Source organism: Pan paniscus, chromosome 6 (genome assembly GCF_029289425.2).
Source record: "Pan paniscus chromosome 6, NHGRI_mPanPan1-v2.0_pri, whole genome shotgun sequence".
Taxonomy (NCBI): domain Eukaryota; kingdom Metazoa; phylum Chordata; class Mammalia; order Primates; family Hominidae; genus Pan; species Pan paniscus.
This window is the reverse complement of record NC_073255.2, coordinates 141,516,391-141,539,623: the sequence shown is the minus strand read 5'-3', so window position 1 is coordinate 141,539,623 and position 23,233 is coordinate 141,516,391. Positions and strand designations below refer to the sequence as shown.

The 23,233-nt window shown below is 40.0% G+C and overlaps 1 protein-coding gene and 1 pseudogene across 3 annotated transcripts in view; both read right to left on the bottom strand.

Moving 5' to 3' along the window:
- LHFPL3 (LHFPL tetraspan subfamily member 3) overlaps positions 1-23,233 on the bottom strand; it is a 577,287-nt gene that overhangs the window by 218,009 nt on the left and 336,045 nt on the right. The window lies entirely within an intron of this gene.
- Positions 16,975-18,927, bottom strand: LOC129398192 (eukaryotic translation initiation factor 4B-like; annotated as a pseudogene).

Sequence of the window (23,233 nt, the reverse complement as noted above, 5' to 3'; positions counted from 1 at the left end):
CTCTAGGTAGACAGCGTCAGAATTGGGTTAAATTAGAGGACACCTAGCAAGTGTCCACCAGAGAATTACTTGGTGTGTGGGGACAACTCCAGACACATCTGGTTTCAGAAGGGTTGTGCTGAGTGGTGAGTGAGAGTACAAAAAACACTGGTTTTGTCCTATATATCAGACAACCACAAAGCCCTTCACATCTGCCAGCTGTCTGTCCTTTCTTGATGTGTGGAAATCATGCAGCTGCTCCCACACCTGCATTGCAGTGAATTCCACTTCTCTACCCCTGTTAAGTATGATTTCACCTGTACTCCCCATGGTGGTGTAGGTGCCTTGGAGGCAGGCTGGGGTCAGTCTTGCTAGATACTCAGCTGTTTCTTTAGCTGGTGATGGGGCTGGACTCTTCCATCTCTGTGTACTTTGAGGGTTTTATAATAGCATGCTTCTGAGGTAGGTAACAGGACTTCTTTTCAGACCACTTGTGCCTAAGTTCCCCTTATTACTTTCAACCATCCTCACACCCTGATGGTGCTTTGCTCAGATTATTTATAGTTCTTTCAAATATTTTGCTTTATGCCAGAGCTGAGGCTTTTGAAACTTGAGAGCTGAAGTCTCCATTTTTCTCTGCAACATCATTGCTACTTCAATGATATTTCTACCTAATACACTAGAATGGAGTTATCTGAATGGTAGGCTCCTTCAGTCTTGCTTGGACTTGCCTTTGACCATCCATTACTTTGATTCTTCCTCATCTAAGGAAGTCACTTTAACAACTAGCCTGAAGGAACAACTGCTCTTGAAGTGGGAGAACACCTACAACTTCACTAGGCAGGTCTGAGAACACTATGTGTGTACCATGGCATCCGTGGTCTCAACACAACGTAAACATCCCTTGTTGAATGAACGGAATCTTAGAGGGAGAGGGTCCTGCAGCTCTGATGCTCAGCTGACTTCTTGTGGCTAGTGCTGCTTGGTTGTACCTTCTGGAGGCTTCCTGTGATGAGCACCTGTAAGAAAATCTCCTACATGCTCTTATACTCTGACTCTCAAAAATCTGGCTCATTGAGTAAGACAAGAAAAATGCATTATGGAGGAGACCATGTGGAAGAGGGTGAAGAATTCCTGGGCTTGGGTCATGCTATTGCCTCTGAATGTGTGTGTGTGTGTGTGTGTGTGTGTGTGTGTTTACACACACTGGGCTAGGCTTCATCTGAAAATGGTTGGGGCTGAACTGGTGCTATATAGATTTCTAAAATTCTATATTTATTTATTTTTCTCTTTGAGCAGAGTCTCACTCTGTTGCCGGGCTGAAGTGCAGTGGCGGGATCTTGGTTCACTGCAACCTCTGCCTCCCGGGCTCAAACAATTCTCCTGCTTCAGCCTCCTGAGTAGCTGGGACTACAGGCATGTACCACCATGCCCAGCTAATTTTTGTATTTTTAGTAGAGATGGGGTTTCATCATGTTGGCCAAGATGATCTCCATCTCTTGACCTCGTGATCCGTCTGCCTCGGCCTCCCAATATATTTAATCTTTTACTTAGTGGTAACAATAGTAAATACATGAATCTCTCTTTGAGAAGGAAAGACAACTTATTTCTCTTCTCAAAGTAACCACCAAGGCAGGATAATCAGAGATAATCAATTCGTATTTTGTTTTTACTGCCATGAAAGAAATAGAATAAGAATGATTTTCTTTTTCCCTCAAAAGAGGGCAAGTGGTGCCCTGGGTGGTGGAGATCAGGAGTATACTTACCCACTGGGCAGAGTTTTCAAAATAGAATAAAGATTGTCTAAGCAGTGGGAAGCTAGCAAAGTCTCACCTGGGCATGCTTCTGCCCTGGGCTGGTCCTGGCAGGGAATGGCAGGGTAGAGTGTCTAGGGCTGCTTAGCCGTGGGGGCCTGGGCTCCAGCCTCTGCAACTGACTTTTTCCAGGGTGCCAGGTGGGTTTTACCAGAGCACATCAGTGGCATCCAGTGAGACAGAAGACCAGAGCAGAAGTCAGCCAACCATATGGCCCACTGCCTGTTTGATACAGCCTGGGATTTTACAATTATAAATGGTTGACAAGAAATTGGAAGAAGAATAATAGTAACACATGAAAATTATATGAAATTCAAATTTCAGTGTTCACAAATGAAGTTTTATTGGAACACAGCTATGCTCTTTTTTTGTGTATGCATTATCTATGGCTGGTTTCTACAATGTCAGAATTGAGCAGTTGCAACAGTCATCTACCAGTAGAGTCTGTAAAGCCTAAAATATTTACTATCTGGCTCTTTACAGAGAAAGTTTACTGACTCCTTGGAGAAGGCTCAGATGACAAAACAGATAATAAGAAGCTGAATTAAGATTGTTGATTAGGACATTGGAGGTGGTGGTTGGGCCAGGAGTTGGGGCACCCATAATCCTCCCTCCTTATCCTCACCTGAGAAGCTTCCTTAGGAGATGAGGTTTTAGGGACCTGACTTTGAAAATCCCTGAACTAATCTAACAATAAGGGAAATGAAAAGAAATTGATAGAAAGCAAAACTTAAACCCAGAGTTATAAATTAACAAGCTTAGCACTAATGTATGTTCCAGAAACTAATTTTTAAAAGTAATCCTGGCATTTTCTTATAATAACATGGAGAAAGGAGAATTCAATTTTACTCCTAAATACAGATATGCCTTTTCACAAATATCAGTGAGAGAACTGGTTCTCAATTGATAATGGCAACATATACCCAAACCAACTCCCCAAAATTGAGGAAGGGTTTAATTTGAATAAATGGAAAGAAATGTCAAATTCTTAGCAAATAAAATTAAATATTGTACAAATGTCAATTCTGACCAAATCAAATTATAGGAATGTCAAATTTTGATTGTTGTTTTTGTTTTTGTAAATTGCTGATACTATTGATGTTCACTAAAAATGAAAGAATGCAAATTAAATAAGGAGCCATCATTATACTGCCTATCAGTTAGTAGAAACTTAGAAAACACGCACTCCTCCTGGAACCCACTTCCTGGAAGCTGACTTTATGTATCAGAGAAGAGTATTAAATATCCTTTGACCTAGTGATTTATTTTGGAGGGAATCAATACTAAGAAATCACCAACCATGGCAAAAGACTTACAAGGAAGAATGTTCATCACTACATGATTTGAATAGTCAACAACATTAGAAACTGTATATCTTTTCAGTTAGGGGTGGTTAAATTATGATAGAGTCACAAAATAGGAGTAATAGAGATCCATCAAATTATCTTCACATTACACAATGTGGCAAGTGTTCAGACAAGTAAAAACAAAAACAAACAAACAAACAAAAAACCCAACAGGTTACAAGATTCACCAGTGGCCGGGTGCGGTGGCTCACGCCTGTATTCCCAGCACTTTGTGAGGCTGAGACGGGTGGATCACCTGAGGTCAGGAATTTGAGACCAGTCTGGCCAACAGGGTGAAACCTCGTCTCTGCTAAAAATACAAAAATCAGCTGAGTGTGGTGGCACATGCCTGTAATCCCAGCTACTCGGGAGGCTGAGGCAGGAGAATTGCTTGAATCCGGGAGGTGGAGGTTGCAGTGAGCCGAGATCATGGCACTGAACTCCAGCCTGGGCAACAGAGCAAGACTTCATCTCAAGAAAAAAAAAAAAGTAATTAAAAAAAAATTCACCAGTGTAATTCTACTTTTGCTTGAAATACAACTGAAAAGAAATACCTAAAAGCTAGCAGTGGCAGTTTGTGTTTTCTAACTTGTCTACAGCAAGCATGTATTGCTTTTATAGTCATATATAAATAAACACCATAAAAAGAAAATGATTTCCCCTGAATTAAATATGGGCTTGAATTCAAATGGTTGCATATTAAAATTAATGTGAAAACACATGACACGATCAAATCCTAACAGTGTCTCAGCAGTTGAGAGGATAAAAATAAACTTGCAAGTACACATTAGAGCAGGGGAAGGGGCCCCATTTATCCAAAAAACTTGTTTTTCCAGCTGGCACAGTCCCATTCCAGGACCCTCTGAAGCCAGCCCCACACCTTGGCCTTTCAGCACCAGTCGCCAGAGGTTTCAAGTTTACCATTATTGTAGGAGTTGGGGAAAGGAGTAAGGAACAGCATTTCATTGAGTGCTGTCAGGCACTATGTTGGGCACTTAGGTTCTCACATTTTCCCATTTGAGGTTAAGTGAGGCTAATAACTATGCTTTTCAAAATTTAACGTGTCTATGAGTCACCTGGGGATCTTAAAATGCAGATTCCGGTTCAGTGGGTCTGGGGTGGGGCCTGAGATTCTGCGTTTCTCACAAGCTCCCATGTGAAACCTGGGATGACACCTTGAGGAACAAGGGCTTACAGAGGGACAGTCTTTTGTCCAAAGGCTCACAGCTTGTACAAAATGGGTGTGGACATGGGAGTCACTTTCTACTTTTTTTTGACTATTGAAAATGAAGCAAAATGAGTTTGAAAAAGGGAGATGTAAAACATTAGCTCTCCCAGGATGCTTACATGAAGTATTTTCCATAACTAGTTACGCTGGTAATAACAATGCTTGGTAATTATGTAGTTCATTATATTTTCAAGGCTTTTTTTGGTAAGTATTAATTTGTTAATCTACAAATCTCTCTTGAAGAGATGTAATTATTATCATCTATGCACTATGGTTCGGTTATTTGTACACAGTATCTCCAAATCTTTTGCAATATGCTGATGGCAGAACCTGGCTTGAGATATTTGAGTATTATGCACAAGACACATGGACATGTATGAGAATGTAAACCAGTACTGCCTGTCTAGGATCTGGCCTATGTGTACCCTAGTGTTGTCCCTTTAAGGTTCAGAGGATGATATTTGTTGAAAGAATACTTGTGGGAACAAAGTCCTTTGCTACCTATGTGATTTAGGCAAGTTAAACTCTCTAAGTCTCAATACCCTTCTTTGTAAAACAGGGGTAATAAGGCCCTGGGGGATTAAATTTGATAATGTACCCTTCCTTTCTTCCTCCCTCCCTTCCTTTTTTTTTTTGAGCCTTAGTCTCGCTCTGTCACCCAGGCTGGGCTGCAGTGGCACAATCTCGGCTCACTGCAACCTCCGCCTCCCAGGTTCAAGTGATTCTCCTGCCTCAGCCTCCTGAGTAGCTGGGATTACAGGCACCCACCACCACACCCGGCTAATTTTGTATTTTTAGTAGAGACGGGGTTTCATCATGTTGGCCAGGATGGTCTTGATCTTCTGATCTTGTGGTCTACCTGCCTTGGCCTCCCAAAGTGCTGGGATTACAGGCGTGAGCCACCATGCCTAGCCCCTTCCCTTCAATAAATAATTTTTGAACACATGACTAGTGCCAAGGATTATTATAGAGGTTGCCTAAGGATACAGCAGTAAATAAGTCAGAGAAAATCCCTGTCCTCATGTGCCTTACATTTTACAAGGGGAGATAGAGAGTAAACAGGGCAGATCCCATCCTTCCCTAACAAAAAAAAAAAAGAAGAAGAAGAAAATAAAGACAAAAAACCAAAAGGTATGTTAAGCACGTAGCACAATCCCTTATACTTAATAACTGCTTAATAAGTAAAATAGTAACACACAAGGAAAAAGGCTATATCTCATTTAACACAATCTGTTCAAATATATATTTACTTCTCTATATGAAATAGGAATATTTTATAAATTTAAGCTGTTTTAGGTTTGATGGACACTGTAGTTCTGTAGTCAGTAGCTCAGTTGTTAAATAAACATTTCACACCAGGCTAAATTTTCCTCCTTTAGATGTTCCCTTTCCAGTGTTTTTATCCTTAAGTAGGATTCCCCTGTCTAGGCAACCCCATGCCTCCCTTCTTTTCTTCTTCTTTTACCCCCATCATGTTTGTTTGTTTGTTTTGTCCTGGTTCTTTCAAGCAATGATCTCTTAGAGATGGCAGCATCTCATATTAAATTGACCCTGCCAATGTGTAACTTTGTAATCTAAATACTCTTTCCTGTATAACCATGACACAAAACCTCCAAAAGGCTTTCAGGATCTGCTTCCCTGGGAAGAATTGAGAAGTGTTAGGTCCTACAAGGGGAGGTGTTTCTATGGCCCTTGAGGGATAATGGGTATGATGAGAACGAGGAAATGGTAGGGCTTGATAGGCAGATATTTTGGGCGGTAAAAGTTACCCCCAAATCACACCATCAGAGCACTTGCTCATGTCACTCATACAATCCTGGGCATAAATAATGAATCCCCTGTGCTGGCACTTTTCCTGCAGCCTAGAGGGCTGACAAAGCCTGTTACATGGAGCACCGTGACATCCAAGTAGAGAAAATGTGTTTTCAGTTTGGAGGCCAATCAGGAAATTACTCTTGCTGCCAAAGGAGTGGGATACAATTTCTCCCATCTTTTCAGCATAGGGAGGTTCCCTGCTGAGGAGGGGAGGCAGGCTGATTGAGTGGCCACATCACCACATGGACAGAAACACAGCCATCTTCGGGTGAGCAGGTGGCGCTAACTGTCCTTCACGTTCAGCTCATTGCGTTCCTTCCTCTCTGCGACTCTGAAGAAGAGTCTGCTTTGAACATGTTAGGTTTGAGAAGCTGATTAATCAGCTCAGTGCAGATGTTGAGCAGGTTGCTAGATATACAAGTCTGAATATCAGGGAGAGGCCTCAGTGAGAGATAAAAATTTGAACCTTGTTGAATTGCATGAGATCACTCAGGGAGAGAATGTAGTTAGGGAAAAGCAGAGGGACAATGAGTTATTTCAAATAGAATGGATGCAGAGCACCCACTATTATGCGTGTCGCTCCCTTCCCTTCAGAATGAAGAGACCACCTGAGTTTTCTTTGATATCTTATTTTACAATGAGCCTTGTAGAAATCTTGGAAAACAGATTGTAGCATGCATTTTTTGACTTTTGATCTCACAAAGGTGTATTCTCAGTGGCAAAGAAGTGTCAGGTACAAAATTACAATTATGGTCTAACAAAACTCCAAGAGGGGAAAAAGTATGTCTAAAATCTGTCATTTGGCTTCAAATCTCAGAATGTAAGTTCTATTCAGGTTCTAACTGTGGCTTTGCTTTCTTTCATTTGGCTACAGTGTAATGAAATAAACATTGACCAATCAAGCCAGTTAACGACTGAAAGCGTTCCACACGTTTTGGTATAAAGTATGTGCACACATTCCTTGATACAGCCTTTGAGAGGCAGAGCCTAACTCCCTACCTCTTGAATATGGGCTGGACTTGGTGACTGTCTTCTAATAAACAGAACAAGGTGGAAGTATGGGTGTTTTATGACAAGATTGAGCCATAAAAGACATTGCGGCTTCAGACTTTCTCTTTTGGATTATGAATACTGGGGGGAACCCAACTGCCACGTAGGCAGCCAAGCAGCCATGTGGAGAGAGCCACAAGTTGAGGTCTCAGTTTCTGTCAACAACCAGTAAGGAGCTGAGGCTTCTTGCCGACAGCCATATTGGAAGTGGATTCTCCACTTACAGGCTCAGATGACTGCAGCCCTGGCCAGCAGCTTGACTGCAATCTCATGAGAGACCTTGAGCTAGAACTACCAGCTAAGCTGCTCCAGCATTCCTCACCTTTAGAAATTATGTGACTAATGTTTTAAGTTGTGAAGTTTTGGATTAATTTGTCACATAACAATAAATAACTAATAAAATGCACAATTAAGAGGTATAATAATTTGAAAGATATTCTTTTTTACTTTCTGCTCACAAGTTTTACAAAACTTATTTAGATTTTAATTTCATTTCCCAGGAACCTTCTTAGATGAATGTGAACAAAATGAAAAAGAATTTCATGTTGTTTTTAAAAAGCAAGAAACAAATAAAACCTATGGCCACACTAATGTTAGTGTTCAAATGCAGAGTTAATTGCAATGTAATGAAAGCTTAATTGAAATTTTTTATTATGGCTAATTTTTTTATTATGGCTATACAATTATATCTAAATACTTCTGCCATTATTTCATTATTTTAAAAACATTATTCTGCCATCAGAGTATAACAGTTACATTACCTTAAGTGCTATAAAATTAATAATCCTGTTTAAAAAGAATTAAGAATTGTGTCTTTTCTTATAGTAAAGAAAAGGTAGTAGGTTCTTTTTGAAGCTTTTAAACACACCAAGTTTGGCCAGGAAAAAAAATAGCTTTTAAAACATCAGCCACAAAACGAGGTACCAGAAAAGAGGAGGATTTTTTCCCTCTTCCTTTTAAGTGGTCGCCTTGGGGTCGTTTTTGAAATATGTAATGCTAATGTTCAACAAATGCAGACAGAAATAAAGTTACTTAAAAAGCAACATTTGGTAAGGGGTGCTGTTTACTCTGGGCATCAGAATCTTGCCTGTAATACAGACTAGCATTAAACCTGCCCAGAATTCTCTCTTTACCAGGGCTCAGAAAAGTTCTTCAATTATACACTTTATAACAACAACCAAATATATAAATTGAGAAAAAAACCCTACACTATGAAATGAGAACTTGACACAGTTTATCTTACAGTTAATCTACTGTAATACACCTAAATTATGTGCATGTATGAATTCTCGCACTGAAGTTTGGAAATAAACTCCTAGGAAAATGCTGAGGATCCTAAATTCAGTGGGGCTGATTGTCTCAGATCTTGTGTAATCCAGAGTTCTTGCATCAAACAAGGTCTGGTGACTCTTCCTCTATGTTCCAGGCCTATCTGCCACAGACTGCACTGTCCAACACAGTAGCCATTTCTGCACGTGGTTCCGTAAATTTAACTCAATGAAAATTAAAACTCAGTTTCCCCATATAGGAGGAACAGTGTTTATTAAATTTCTTTTATGAACAGTCATGGGAACACATGCTAATCTGCAAAGATAAAGGAAATTTTTGTGCTTACTCATTAAAAAAATCAGTTCCTCAGTTGTACTAACTATGTTGCAAGTGTTTGATAGCCACATGTGGCTACTGAACTGGACAGCATAGATACGGAACACTTCCATCATTGCAGAAAGTTCCAGTGGACAGGACTGCCCTAGAATGTTGCTTCTGTGTTACCTTTGTGGAAAATTCCTAGCTGCTGCTTCTGTAATTGCTCCACATGCCAATGTAATTAAAAAACATGTGGTAGAAAATTTGGAACAGGTAAATCCAATAGAATTAAAATAATTCATCTGTGACTACCCAGAGATGAACATAACATATTGGTTGATTTCCTTCCAGTCTATTTTCTAGGCATATGCAAATAGAAATAGGCCACATAGTTTCACTATATAGGGATCATTTTTCTTTTTCTTCCTTTTTTTTTTTTTTTTAAGAAGACTGGGTCCTGCTGGAGTACAGTGGTATGATCATAGCCTGCTGTAGCCTTGAACTCCGAGGCTCAAACGATCCTCCTACCTCAGCCTCCAAACGTGTTGGGACTGTAGGCACATGCCACCACACCCAGCTAATTTTAAAATATTTTGTAGAGATGTAGATCTCACTGTGTTGCCCAGGCTGGTCTTGAACTCCTGGCCTCAAAATATCCTCCTGTCTTGGCCTCCCAAAGTGCTGAGATTACAGGCATGAGCCAGTGTGTCTGGCTGAGGTTATTTTTCTGTTATTACTTATATGACATTGTTTTTAATTGCTGCATGCTATTCTATCATATGGACATGCTCTAGTTTGTTTAGCCAATTCTGTATTGTTTATGTTGTTCCCAGCTTTTTACCACCTCATACATGGATGCTTGTAAACATGTTTGTAGTTGAATCTGCCCTCACCAATGACTGTTTCCTTTGATTACACCTCTAGAATCAGAATTTCCAATCAAAGCAGAATTTGACTGCTGAGTCAGAGTGAGCCAGTTTTCAGGCTTTTGATACAAATAGGACACACTGTCCTCCAGAAAATGTGTACCACTTTACAAACTTACCAGCATTGTTTCAGAAAGACCATTTTTACATCTCCTAGTCAACTCTGGAATTTAAAAATCGCATTATTTGCCATTTTGATGTTATTCATTTATGACTGAGGCTAAACACTTCTAAGTATTTACCAGTGCTATTTCTAAGATGGTTTGTATCATCCAATATGCTTGTCAGATGATTCTGAAAAAGACCAGGTATGCCTGATAAAATATTATCTACCAAAAAAGAATACATGCATCATAAACACATCACATGGGAAGTTTATGGATGAGACTTTTCATTATATCTTTGCTTTTACATCTGATTGTATGCTTAAGAAATTATGTGTTTTACTCTTTTGGAAGTCAAAGATGAATTTTTTTTAAAGTAAAAAGATGATAAACATAGAGCTTACAATTTCCTGACTTCACACTTGTTCATATGTGTAGGCCTCTATTGATGTGTTAGTGTTTCTCTTAAAGATTTTTAAGTTATTTCTATGCCAGGGATATTAGTCCTCTGTTTAAACCTGATCTTGGTTTTGCCTTTAGATTTAATATGCAGTGTCCTTAGAAATGGAGAACATTTTATAAGCATCAATAGCTAGGTGAGCATAAAAGCAATGGAGCAAATCATGAAGCAAAAATGTGACATATCTGACTACATAAATTACTCTTCTATACTTCTCAGTCTTCTTTGCTGCTCCTCCTCATTAATTGGACTCTAAAGGTTGGAGAGCCCCAGGTTCAGCCTCTGACAATTTTTCTCTACCAATTTAACACCTAGCCAAAGATCATCTCATCTGGTCCCAGGCTTTAAAAAACATCCCTATGCGGAGGGCTTCCTGATGTCTATCTGTAGATCTGCCCTTTGCCCTCATCTCTAAATGCTTGCATCCAGCAGTTTTGGAGGGACAACTCAAATGTAATATATCTAAAAGGGAAGTCCTGATTTTCCTCCCAAACCAGTTGTTCTCACAGTCTTCCATCCTGAAAATAATTGATCCGTCTTTCTAGCTTCTCAGGTCAAAAAACCCAGGTGTCATTTGAGACTCTTCTGTCTCGTGCCCCACATTTGATTCTTTAGCAATACCTGTTTACTCTGCCTTCAAAATCAACTCAAAATGTGATTATTTCTCTTTACCTCCTCTGTTATCACCCTAATGGAAGTTGCTATGATATCCCACCTGGATTGTTGCAACTGACTCCTAATTGCTTTATCTGCTTTTAGCCTTTGTTCCCTGCACCCCTTTTCCACATAGCAAGCAGAATGATGATCCTTTTACGTATTAAGCCACATTATTCCACTCTTCTCCTCAAGACTTTCAGGGGCTTGACTTCTTACTTGGAGCAAGTCCAAAGGAGTGGCAGGGAAGGAGCAGAGCGAAGGCCAAAGGAAGTCCTGCATGAGCTGCTCCCACCTGCTGCTTTTCTGACCTCACTGCCACTACTCTCCCCTCTGCCCACTCTGCTCCAGCCTCTCTGGTGGCTCCTATTTTGCAGACACTCAGTACTCTCTGCCTAAAGGCATTTGCACCTGCTGTTTCTTCTTTTAGAAAACGCTTCTCTTAGATGTCTCCTTGGTGAGTACCACCTCTTCCCTCTGCTCAGATGTTACCTTCTTAGAAGTATACTGCCTCCCACCATGGAGATTCCTTCCCACTCGCTTTATTTTTCTCCAAAGTATTTATCGCCACCTGACACATACATTTACTTACTTTAAGAATTTGCTTGTTGTCTAGTTTTTCGCATCAAAACGTTTTCTCCATGAAGGTAAGAACTCAGTCTCTACCTCCATGTTTCACTACCTAGAATAGTACCCTGCAGCATAGTTGAATGAATACTTCTGTATTTCTTTTCTTGTGAATTTCTCAGATCTTCTATATCTTTTGCTCTTGAGTTTTTAGTGTTTCTCTTATTGATTTATGCATGATTTATATTTTGGATATGTTTACTCTTTGTTGGAAATATTTTCTTCTAATTTTGATTTGCATTAAAATTGTATTATGATGTTCCCTGAAGTATAGAAATACTACAGTTTCATATAAAGTATGTCAATCTTTTTTCTCCCATAGTTTATTCCATAACTTTTATGCCTTAGAAAGTCCCTTTCCCGAGTGGGTGCAGTGGCTCACGCCTGTAATCCCAGCACTTTGGGAGGCCGAGGCAGGTGGATCAGGAGGTCAGGAGATCGAGACCATCCTGGCCAACATGGTGAAACTCCACCTCTACTAAAAACACAAAAATAACCTGGGCTTGGTGGCAGGCACCTCTAATCCCAGCTACTTGGGAGGCTGAGGCAGGAGAATCGCTTGAACCCAGGAGGCGGAGGTTGCAGTGAGCCAAGATGGTGCCACTGCACTCCAGCCTGGCAACAGAGCGAAAATTCGTCAAAAAAGAAAAAAAAAAGAAAAAGAAAAAGAAAAACAGGAAGTCCCTTTCCCACTTCAAATTTAATCAAATGATCACATATATTGTAGAATGTTTTTAAGATTTTTTTTTTACTTTTAAATCCACTTGGGATCTCTTTTGCTATATGGTGTGATTGACAGTAAGACTGTGTGGTATGTGAGAACTGACCAGAGGAGGATGAAGAAATCAGTGTCTAGAGCACATGGCTTGTACTGGAATTATGAAGAACATGTATTCTGAGTTTTTCCTAATCATGCACAAAGCAAAAAAAAAAAAAAATCATGCAGCAAATCTTTGCTACTGGGGCTTGCCTGCCTCTCAGCTGATCCTGGAAAAGTCTTGGAAAAAGAACTGAACATGTCCAGTTGGTCTCTTTTCACCAAGGGTCTGAATAGTCCTACAGACATTCTTTCCAGCACCCAGTTTCTTCCCTTCTTAAATGGGTCAAGCAGTATCATTTGATGAACTATGCAGATGAGCATCAAGAATCACATAGATACATTTCCAACAGAGTGGTTAAAGGTGCTTTTATCTTGTTCTAAGGTTTAACTAAGACTCTAACTTCAAAACAGAAATATCTGTCTTTATTGTTCTAATTCAGTTCTGAGCTCTTGCCACTAATTGAGGATGCTCTGACTTCAACCCATCAGAGCCCATGGGCAATGTTTCTAAACTCACAGTCTCTAGCAGGCAAATTTGCCCTTCATCAAACTCTCTTCTGAACTGATGTCTCATTGTTCCATACTTGCATGCCTATTTGCCCAAAGAGAAACAAAGCTTCCCCATCCCCAGTCTAATGCACACTGCTTTTGGACAATATCAGAAAGCATCACATTTGGCTCCATTTGAGGTCAGATTTCATGTAGTCCATGCAAAAAGTGCAAAGACAGTAACTACCAGCCAGAAGTTTCCTTCATGTTGCCTTTGAATACCAAGATCTCTGATCATGCACTAGCCATTGTAATCATAAGATTAGATAAAATCAGTGATCTTCCCAAAAGTGTTAGGTGAGAACATACAGTATAGATAAAAGCGAACTATTTAGTATTTAATATTCTATTTTTGGAACTTTGTAAGGCAAACCAACAAAACAATTAGTGTTTCCCAAGAACTTCATACTCTATGTGGCTCAGTTACACTGTACCTGTGTATAAACTCTTTTCGTACTTTGCATGAGTGTTTTAAAAAATTAAATTCTGATTTAGTTTGGATTTCAAGTCACTCCAAGCCGTTAAAAACTATAAAGCCTACATGAAGGAGGAGGCTGTAACCCTGCAGGGGTCTGCTGGATGTCATAATGGGATTTGTACGTAAATGTAAATTAACCAGTAAGTGAGCTATAGCTGCAAAGGATAAACATTAAAGGGTAAGTGAAAAGGGGGGGCATTATTTCATTCAGATTAGAAAGAAAAACCAGTATTGAGAGAGTCATCTGAGAAATGACCACATATTTTTCCTTTAGTGATTGAGTGGAGAAAAAAAATGCAGAAACCCCGAGCATTCATTTGCTTTCAAGAGCATGGCAGCAACATGAAGCCATTCCTGGGGATCAACCAAAATGGCGGGGGTGGAAGAAAGATGCAGGTGAAGGAAAACTGCAGGAACTCTACAAGGATTCAGGATGAACTGGGAAGGTGAACTCCTGAGTCCACAAATGCCAAGGCTAGATTAAGTTGTGATTCAAAAATAAAGGTTCAGGGCTGAGATACCTCACTATACTCGGATAGAGAAGGAGAAGAAACACACATGTCAGTCCCCGCTAAGTGTTGGGCATATCTATGATCTTATGATGCTAATTCCCTCATCGACTGTATAAGACGCAGGAAAGGAGTCAGGGCTGGCTTTGCCACTTTTTAGCCGCTGAGATTATTCATTTATCTCATGCTTGGTTTCATATCATTCACTCCTTACTCACTTACGCATTCATTCCAGCATTTATTCAAAATATTCACTGTGCGAGGAACTGAGAACACCAAGATGAACTAGGATATAGACTCTGACCTCGAGAAGTTCCCAAAAGGGGAAACCTACCACCAGAAAGACTATAAAACAAGGTGGTAGTGTAATGAGGAGAAAGGGGGTGTGTGAACCCCTATAATTTATCCTGGGTTGATATTAAAAATATTTCACATCTCAGTAAGCACGGTACTGATGAGTCAAAAGGGATGCAGCCAGGAAAAACCAAGCCACTGACCCACTAGTTTGGCTCATCCTGTGTCCTACTGGTTGGCTGAATGTCAGCCCTGCATACACCCTACTACATAGAAAATTTACATAAACAACCATTGCAAACACACACACAGACACACACACACACACACACACACACACACACACACACATACTTGGAAGTTAAAGTTTTGAAGAAGGAAAAAGGAAAAGGTATTCAAAAGAATAAACCTTCTCCCACTTGCTTGCATCCACAGCTCTTTAGTACTCTCATCATAATCTATAGAAGTAATGGAAGGAAAGAATAATTCTTTCAAAAGAAATAGGGACATTGATATTAGCAGAGTAAGAGAAATTCAAACTCCAATTTTCCAACTAAATTATAAAATGGGTAGAGTAATACCTTGCTGGGTTGTTAGGAATATATCAAATAATGAATGGAAAGTAACTGTTTCAATACTCAGCGCCTAGAAGGTCCTGAATAAATAGGGATTATTATTATTTATTTTTTTACAGATGAGAAAATTGAGGCCGAAAGGGGTTAAATAATTTGTCCAAGTTCACACAAATAGTTAGTATTGGAGCCAGAATGTGATATCACTATATGATCTTATAGTGGAAAAGTCTGTATTTTTTCCTTGTATTTCTTTTTTTTTTTTTTTGAACTTTAAAGATCAGATTTATTTGGAGAAAACAAAAAACCCACAACCCAAAGGATGGGATTTTACATCAAGACATCTCCCAGGTAATAAGTCTACAGATTACAAATGATTTTCATAGAAGATATTTTTGTACAAATTTTACATGTATTCAGGAGCGGGACATTAATCAATCCCTGTTTCTATTTTAATGGGGGGGACAAGGTAGGGGACAGGGAAAAACAGTTTTGGATATAACTATTTGGAAGGAGAGTAGACATGAAGAGGGCAAACCCTAGCTTTTCATTATCTACAATCAATAGTTTTTTTCTTTTTTAAAAAAGAAAAAAAACACCTTTCAATCTTCAATACTCTTTAAAAGCCCACTTCTTAGCTACTGGCCAATCCACACCAATTATTTAAATTCACTTGGTACACACCTTTGTCCACTGGGTAAATTATATTCATTATGCCCACTGCTGCAGCATGCATAAACCAACACCCCTGCATGGCTGAACAGGGCCTAATCTAGGACTGATGGGAGAAGGGCTTGCAAACCAAGATCAAGGTGTTTCTCCGCTAATACTGTCTACCAAGCTGATCCCTACAAAAATGCATATAAAGGCAGGCAAGTTTAGCTACTGTGTTGCAAGAGAAACCAAGACCTTGTTAAATAGTTCTCTCCATTACCGTTTATTCTCTCAAGGGAAGCTTAAAAAAAACAAAACAAAAAAACAACACATTGGTCTGGCCACCTCATGAATCCAACAAACATTAGTGTGGCATTTCAGTGGAGAAGGAAACTTGGGGGGAAAAAAACCCATCAAGGTTGTAAGAAAGGCTCCCAATTTAACTGTCCCTGTCCCTATTTATCCACCATCCAAGACCATCCATTATTCTAGAGCACTCTGATCAATAAAAGGGGTCAAAGCATCAGGAGCAGGCAAGGAGTGAGAACCAGAAGAGATCAAGAAACCGATTTGCTTGAGAAAAGCAGTGATTCTTCCTTTCAGAGTTCTCCATGGCTGAGAGAGAAAATGCCCAAGACATCATGTATGTGACTTAGATACTGCTTTTTGGGAGGTTAAGAGTAGCATGAAGAACTTAAGATGACGATAAGAGTCTAAATTTTTAGTTTCAAGGTTTCAATAGAATGTGGATATATTCAAACTTTCAAAAAGGACAGTGTTTAGAAAGGGTAAAACTAGGACACAGAAAACATTGGGAATTACCATGACCCCCAAGTGCTTCCGGCTCCAGGAAATAACCATTCATGTGTTTGCTGGAGGTCACACAATTTTCCCCTATTACCTGGTGCAAAATGACTCATCACTTCCCAAAAGCTTCCTTTCAAACCACGATTTTCCCATTTATTTTGGTCCAATGCAGTCCCATTCTTTATGGCCTATAGTCTCACTCCCAACTAACCCCCTTGGGGGTAAAAAAAAAAAAAAAAAAAAAAGGAATTCCCTCTAGGCTGGCCCCCAAAACTCAGAATTAAATAAGAAGAGGGGCTGGCAGCCTCCTGGAGACTAAAACAACTTGAGGCTAAATTTACCTTTCCAAGAGTGGAAAATTTATTCAGATAATGTTTGAGAATTCATATATGCCAAAATAGGAAAAAAACTAAAAGGTAGAAATCTCACACTTTTCCTTCTACCTCCCTCCCCTACTGCCCAACCAGGTTCCAGGCGTTATATCACTGTCATTACCATTTCTGCTAAATGGAGACCCCTAGGCACTAATCACACTGGAAACTGCATGGTGACATAACGCACCACAACTTTTCCTCTAAAAAGCTGTAGTCCCTTTCTCTCTGGCTGTATTGGCAATTCTCCAGTTACTTCAATACTTTAAAGGCTGCAGCAGCATGCAAAATAATTTCATTTTTTGTTTTTAAAAAAAGGTAAGAAAGGTCTTCAGGAGATGGTGAGTTTTATTTTGTCTTGTCTGGATAGAGGTTTTGATTTGCTCTCGAATGTTCCAGGGTGGAGAGAAACTAGGAGAAAAGCACAGGATGTAGAGGTCTATTTGGCATAATCTTCTCCCTCATTTTCATCTTCACCATCAACAGAGAGAGCAGCATACTTGCTTGCAGAACTGAACTTAGAAGCTGGATTTTCCTCAGGTTTCTTTGGCTCAGGTGCAGATCTGGAGTCTTGATCCTTTTTGCCATCTTTCCTATCTGACTCCTTCCAGTGGTCTCTGTTCCCTCCGTCTCCTGGACCACGGCTAGAGTTCCCAGTTTGGCCTTTTGGGACATTCATCCCATCTACTTTATTTTCATCTTTCCTTCCTGGTCCTTCCCCAGATGGTTGAGCTGGAGCTACTTTTCCCCCACCACTTGTAGGGGATTGCTGCTCTGTGTCTGAGCTCTGAGATCGAGCAGGAGGGTTAGAACTTCGCTTCACCCAACCATTCTCCTTTGGTGGAGGGGCTGGCATTACCTTTAGGGGCTGATCAGGTTTGGGAGGTTTAGAAGTTGGAGAGTGGCAATCTTCCTCCTTACTGAGTGTTTCATTTTCTAGAGACTTCTCACTCTCTCTCCTTCGTGCATTTCTGCCAGATGTGGTGGAGGTCCCAGTCTGTGATGACTCACTTCCTGTCCTCGACCGTTCCCGTTCCTGAGTTTCTTCACTTCGCCAGCTTGGGTGTCTCTCCCGAGGCTGTCGTTCTAGTTTTGGCCCATCCAGCTGACGCTGCAACTTCTCTTGTTGCTTCTGTAGCCGTTCTTCTACTTCTCTTTCTCTAGCAGCTGTGTCAACAGGCTTTGCCCCTCCAAAGATAGAAGCAGCTCGAGTGGACTGGGAGGTACTAGCAGAGGAATCATCTTCCTTAGGAGTACTCCGAGGCTTTAGATTCAGTTTGGGTCTTTGGGGGGGACCTCTATCATCACGCCTATAATCATCCCGAGAGTAATCATCTCTGGAGCTCCATGACCGATCATCCCGTCTGTCATATCGGTCTTCATAGCGGTCCCCGCCTCCTCTGTAGTCATCATCCCTGCGATACCCACTGCCAAATGCTCTTCTGCCACTGCCTATCCGGGAATCATAGCCTCTATCATAGTCTCTGCTGCCTCGGTCATCATAGCGATCCCGGCCACCATATCGATCCATATCCCGGTGTGGGCCATCCCGATACCCATCCCGATACCCATCCCGATACCGGTCTGAATCATAACGATCTCGATACTTGTCTCCAAAGCTATCATCACCTCTTCTAGGTGGGTAGTCATCAAAGGTGTCCGTAGCAGGACGAGCCCTCCAGTCTGTATCTGTTTTGTCAGAATCCCGATTTCTATCACGGCCAAAAGAACGATCATCCCTGTCTTTATCCTGTGCTTGATCAGCAACGTCCACTCGAATTCTCCTGTTACCTAGAGACTCTTCATTGAGACTCAGGGCACTGAGCAGGAAATCCAGGTCCTCAAATTCAGCATAACCAAAACCTTTCAACCTCTCTGGATTGCTGGGTTCACGTGGTAAACGCACTGCACTGATATTTAATCCTCGAAAGAATTCCTTAATTGACTCTTCTGTAACATCATAGGGTAGGTTTCCTAGAAAAGCAGTGTAGGGTGGCGATTTGGGAAGACGGCTCCGGTCGATATTGGGTTCCCGAGCAGCCCGTGGAGCAGTGGGAAGGATGGCACGGTCAATTGGAGGCGCCCTATACACATCGTCATCGTTACTGTGCCAAGTTGTCGAAACATCTCCTTCCAGGTCATCCGTTTCGTCAGCCCAGCTGACTGGTTTGGAAACAGGTGCTTCCTCCACCAGTACCCCCATCCTCAGCCAGAAAGTCTGTTAGGGAGTTAGTCTTCCCCTTCTTATTCTTCTTTTTTGCTGAGGCCGCCATGTTGGCAGAGGGAAAGCTTTTCCTTGTATTTCTTTAAGTACTCCTCTAAGTTGTAAATTGCATGTATAATGGCATGTTAACTTTAGTTAGTATTTACCCTTGGCTGTTTCAAGTTCAATGTTGTACACTAAATGGATAACAAATATTAGTTATGCTGATAGTGGATCCAGCTATGGAGGCTTTATAGGAAGATTGGCTAATCCGACCACAATTTCATCACCCAGACAACATTGATTCTGCTGGGGCAGCTAATCTAAATTATAGGCATAAGAACCCAGGAGAGTAGAAGCAGCCGCTGGGATGTGAGCCTTGAAAAGTCAAATCTACGAAGTAACAGCAATGGCCCATGGCATGTGATGCTTAATACAGGCAGGGAGGGTGAAAGTGATTTGTGAATGCAAGAGTGGGCATAGCCACCATAAAACACGTTTATGTGCTCTTATTTAACAGTTTGCATGTAAGCCAATTAAAGAATCCCCCCCGCCCCGCCCACAAAAATAGATGATTGTAGGAGGGGAAATATAATTGGGAACTTGCACCTTTAGAAAAGTTTCATCAAAAATCATTTAAAAGCTGGCTATTACTAAAAAGAAAAAAAAACCATGCTGGTGAGGATGCAGAGAAAAAAGAACTCTTATACACTATTGGTATGAATATAAATTGGTACAGCTATTATGGAAAACCATATGGAGATTTCCCAAAAAGCTAAAAATAAAACTTCTATGTGACCTAGCAATTCCACTATGGAGTATTTATCCAAAGAAAAGAAAATCAGTATATCAAAGGGATACCTGCACCTCCGTGTTTATCATAGTACTGTTCACAACAGCAGATATGTGGAATCAACCTGTGTATCAACAGACGAATGAATAAAGAAAATGTGGTATATATACAAAATGTAATACTACTCAGCTATTAAAAAAAAGAATGAAATCCTGTCATTTTCAGCAACGTCAATGGAACTGAAGATCATTATGTTAAGTGAAGTAAGACAGGCACAAAAAGACAAATACTGCATGTTCTCACCCATATATGGGAGCTAAAAAAGTTGATCTCATAGAGATAGAGAGTGGAATAATAGTCACCAGAGGCTGGGAAAAGTGTATGTGTGAGGGCGGAGGGAGGGATGAAGAGAAGTTGATTAATGGGTATAAACATACAGTTAGATAGAAGGAATAAGTTATAATGTTTGATAGTATAGTTAACAACAATATATTGTATAATATATTTTAAGATAGCCATGAGAAAGGAACTGAAATGTTCCCCAACACATAGAAATGATAACTAGTCAAGGTGCTGAATACCTTAAATACTGTGACTAGATTATTATACATTCTATGCATGTAACAAAATGTCACATGTATCCCGTACAAATGTACAAATATTATGTATTAATAAATATCTAAAAAATCATTTAAAAGCTGTAATGGAATATTGTAAATAGGATTTGTAAAGGTAAAGCAGGGTATACCTGCAATGAGTTTGGAGTTTGGAGTTTGTGGTTTTAAGCCCAGGGGGAGAACACTGAGTAGTAAGAGACAGAAGAGATGAGCAGCAGGAGAAATCACCAGCTCACACTGTCGAAGTCAGAGAGTCTTCTTTGCTAGTTAGGAGACTGTAAAGACACCTGTCAATCTAGGCACTGGAAAAAGTCAGACACAAAACAGGTCAATTTCCTCCTCATCTACAAGTCCATTAGAGATAGGTCATCTTTCATGCATCTGAAATAACTCACCTTTGAGCAGAGATAAAAAACGCATTTAAGCCTCACTGAAAAATCACACTTTCAGACAAGTTATGAACAAGGTATACATGTGAATTAGGGTGTCTATATAACATCTATAATCATAGCTCTTGCTGCCTTGGATACAACTCAGGTCTTGATGTAATTGCTTTGTACATACACAAAGCCGGCCTTATGCACACAGAGGAGTCAAAGTTACTGTGGAAACTACAGCTTAAGACATACCTGGAATTTCTTTATAGTTAAAAAAGCCTGAATATGGTTACATTTTTTTTAATGGAATGGACTATTACAATTAGAACCTGGCTTTTAAATCTCTAAACCATATTATCCTCCTCTTCTGAAGAAAGTACCTCAATCATGGAAATAATTCAATATACTGTCTTCATGGACGGACCCAGTTGCTGAGTGTTCTGATGAAAACTATACAGGAAAGCCAAGAAGTAATTATAGATACACAAACTACCACTTTCTAGTAGATGCTACATTTGTAGATAACAAACATGTTTCCATAAAAACATGACCTATTGTTTCCAACATTGAGTGAATGACCTATTTTGAAAACCAGTTTTATATTAGCAGTCTTATGTATCTGGGTGAGAAATATTTAACTATAATCAAATTAGTGATTAAGTGCTAAAATTTATTCCCATGAACACAGTATTGCTTTTAAGAAATCTGAAATTCAATGTGTATTCATTTTATATGGCCAGCAAGATAGTTGTTACGTGTGTAATATACCTACAGCAGAGATGGCTAGAGGTCTTTCAAGGACACATGTTTCTTTTCCATGATGTAGAGTTGTGTCCAGCCAGGGACTACATTTCCCAGGTACCACTGCATCTAGTCCCATCTAAGCCATGGGACTAATTCTCACCAATGGAGGTGATATATGGCACTTTCAGGACAAGGTGGTTCAGTAAAGAATGTGTGTTCTCTATCCTTTCTTCTCATGTCAGACAGAAGATTCTGAGATCCCAGGGCAGGGGTCAGCAAACTGTAGACTGTGGGTCAAATCTAGCTTGCCACTTGATTTGGTAAATAAAGTTTTATTGGAATGCAACTATGCTCAGTCATTATCTATGCTGTGCTACAACTACAGAGCTGAGAAGTTGCAAGGGACATGCAAAGCCTAAAATATTTACTATCTGGACCTTTAAAGGAAAAGTTTGCTGACCCCTGCCATAGGGGATAGTGGAGACAGGAAAGGAGCCAGTGTCCTGGAGTTATCATGCTGAGGAAAGGTACCTGACCAAGACTTTAATTTTGAACCTGAAAGAATGAGAAAGAGAGGAACTTCTGCTGTATTTGAGACATCTTAAAGTTTTTAATTAAAAAATTTGTATTATTTTAGCATGTATTCAAAAAGAATTGGAGGGTCACTTTTTTTTATAGAAGCTGAAAGAAAGAATATTTGAGTAAAATGGCTAATTTGGTACAAGACTGCCTAATGTATAGTACCATGGCAATAAAAATTTAACCTTTGGGTTATCTTTTTAATGGAGCAGACTGTGGGATGGAAATTATTTCTCGCTCTAGTGGACAAAATTCATTGTAATGTTGATGGAAATTATTTCTAGCTCTAGTGGACAAAATTCATTGCAATATTATCAGGCAAGAATCATTTCTATCATGATCAGTTTTCTAAAAGTCATCATCTATCTGCTTTGTAATAAATAACAAGTCAAACAAAGGGACACACCCCTACAAAATCAGATAATTTCCAGGTGGATCTGCTAGCTAGTACATCACCTTACACTGAAACCACATACAGCAATATCTTTTGTCCATTTCAAAGTTTTGATGGTCTTATGGTTAAGGTAAACAAACATGGTGTAAGTGACAAGGTATGAGTGAGTGATAGTTGAGCACCCAACTCCAAAGACCTCTCATTTACATGGCTTCAATTCTAGAATCATAGGATTCTGTGATAGTCAACATAAATTTGTCTCTGTAATATATGACAAAGCCCCAGATCCCTGAGTTTTCTGGTTGGTCTCTTTCTGCATAAGATATGTAGTTTCCCAAACTTGCTCTCTTATATGGTAACCTGAAAAGTTTTGGCATATACCTTTGGCATAACTGTCTTTGGCTTCCCATGACAATAAGGCTGCTAGCAGGGCATATGAGTCTTTTTACAACTCTGCATGTTGTATATGAATTCTCCAACCAGATGGTGTAGCCATTTTCCTTTATAATCAGTAACCTGGATCGATGCTTAATGAAGGATGAGTGAACCACGGCTCCTCCTGAAGCTGGGGAATTCCAGCCAGAATCGCTGCATGATCTTTAGCTGAATCCCTCCCAATGAAAGTTCAATTCTTCCTGGGTTGGAATGCCCTGGCTTCACAAAGATGTTGAGGAAAAAGGAGAAATTCTCAAAGGTTCTTTTTAACATGTTGGCTGTTTGTTACTTCTGGTGTGTTGTGTTTTCTTTTTCAGGGTATGAGTTGGTCTTATAGCATGTGGTTAAAATAATTACTTTAAAAACCCATAAAGCATTTCAGATTCCAATTCAACATGTGCCCTAGACAACCTTGACTATAAACTCAAAAGGAGGAACTAGAAAACT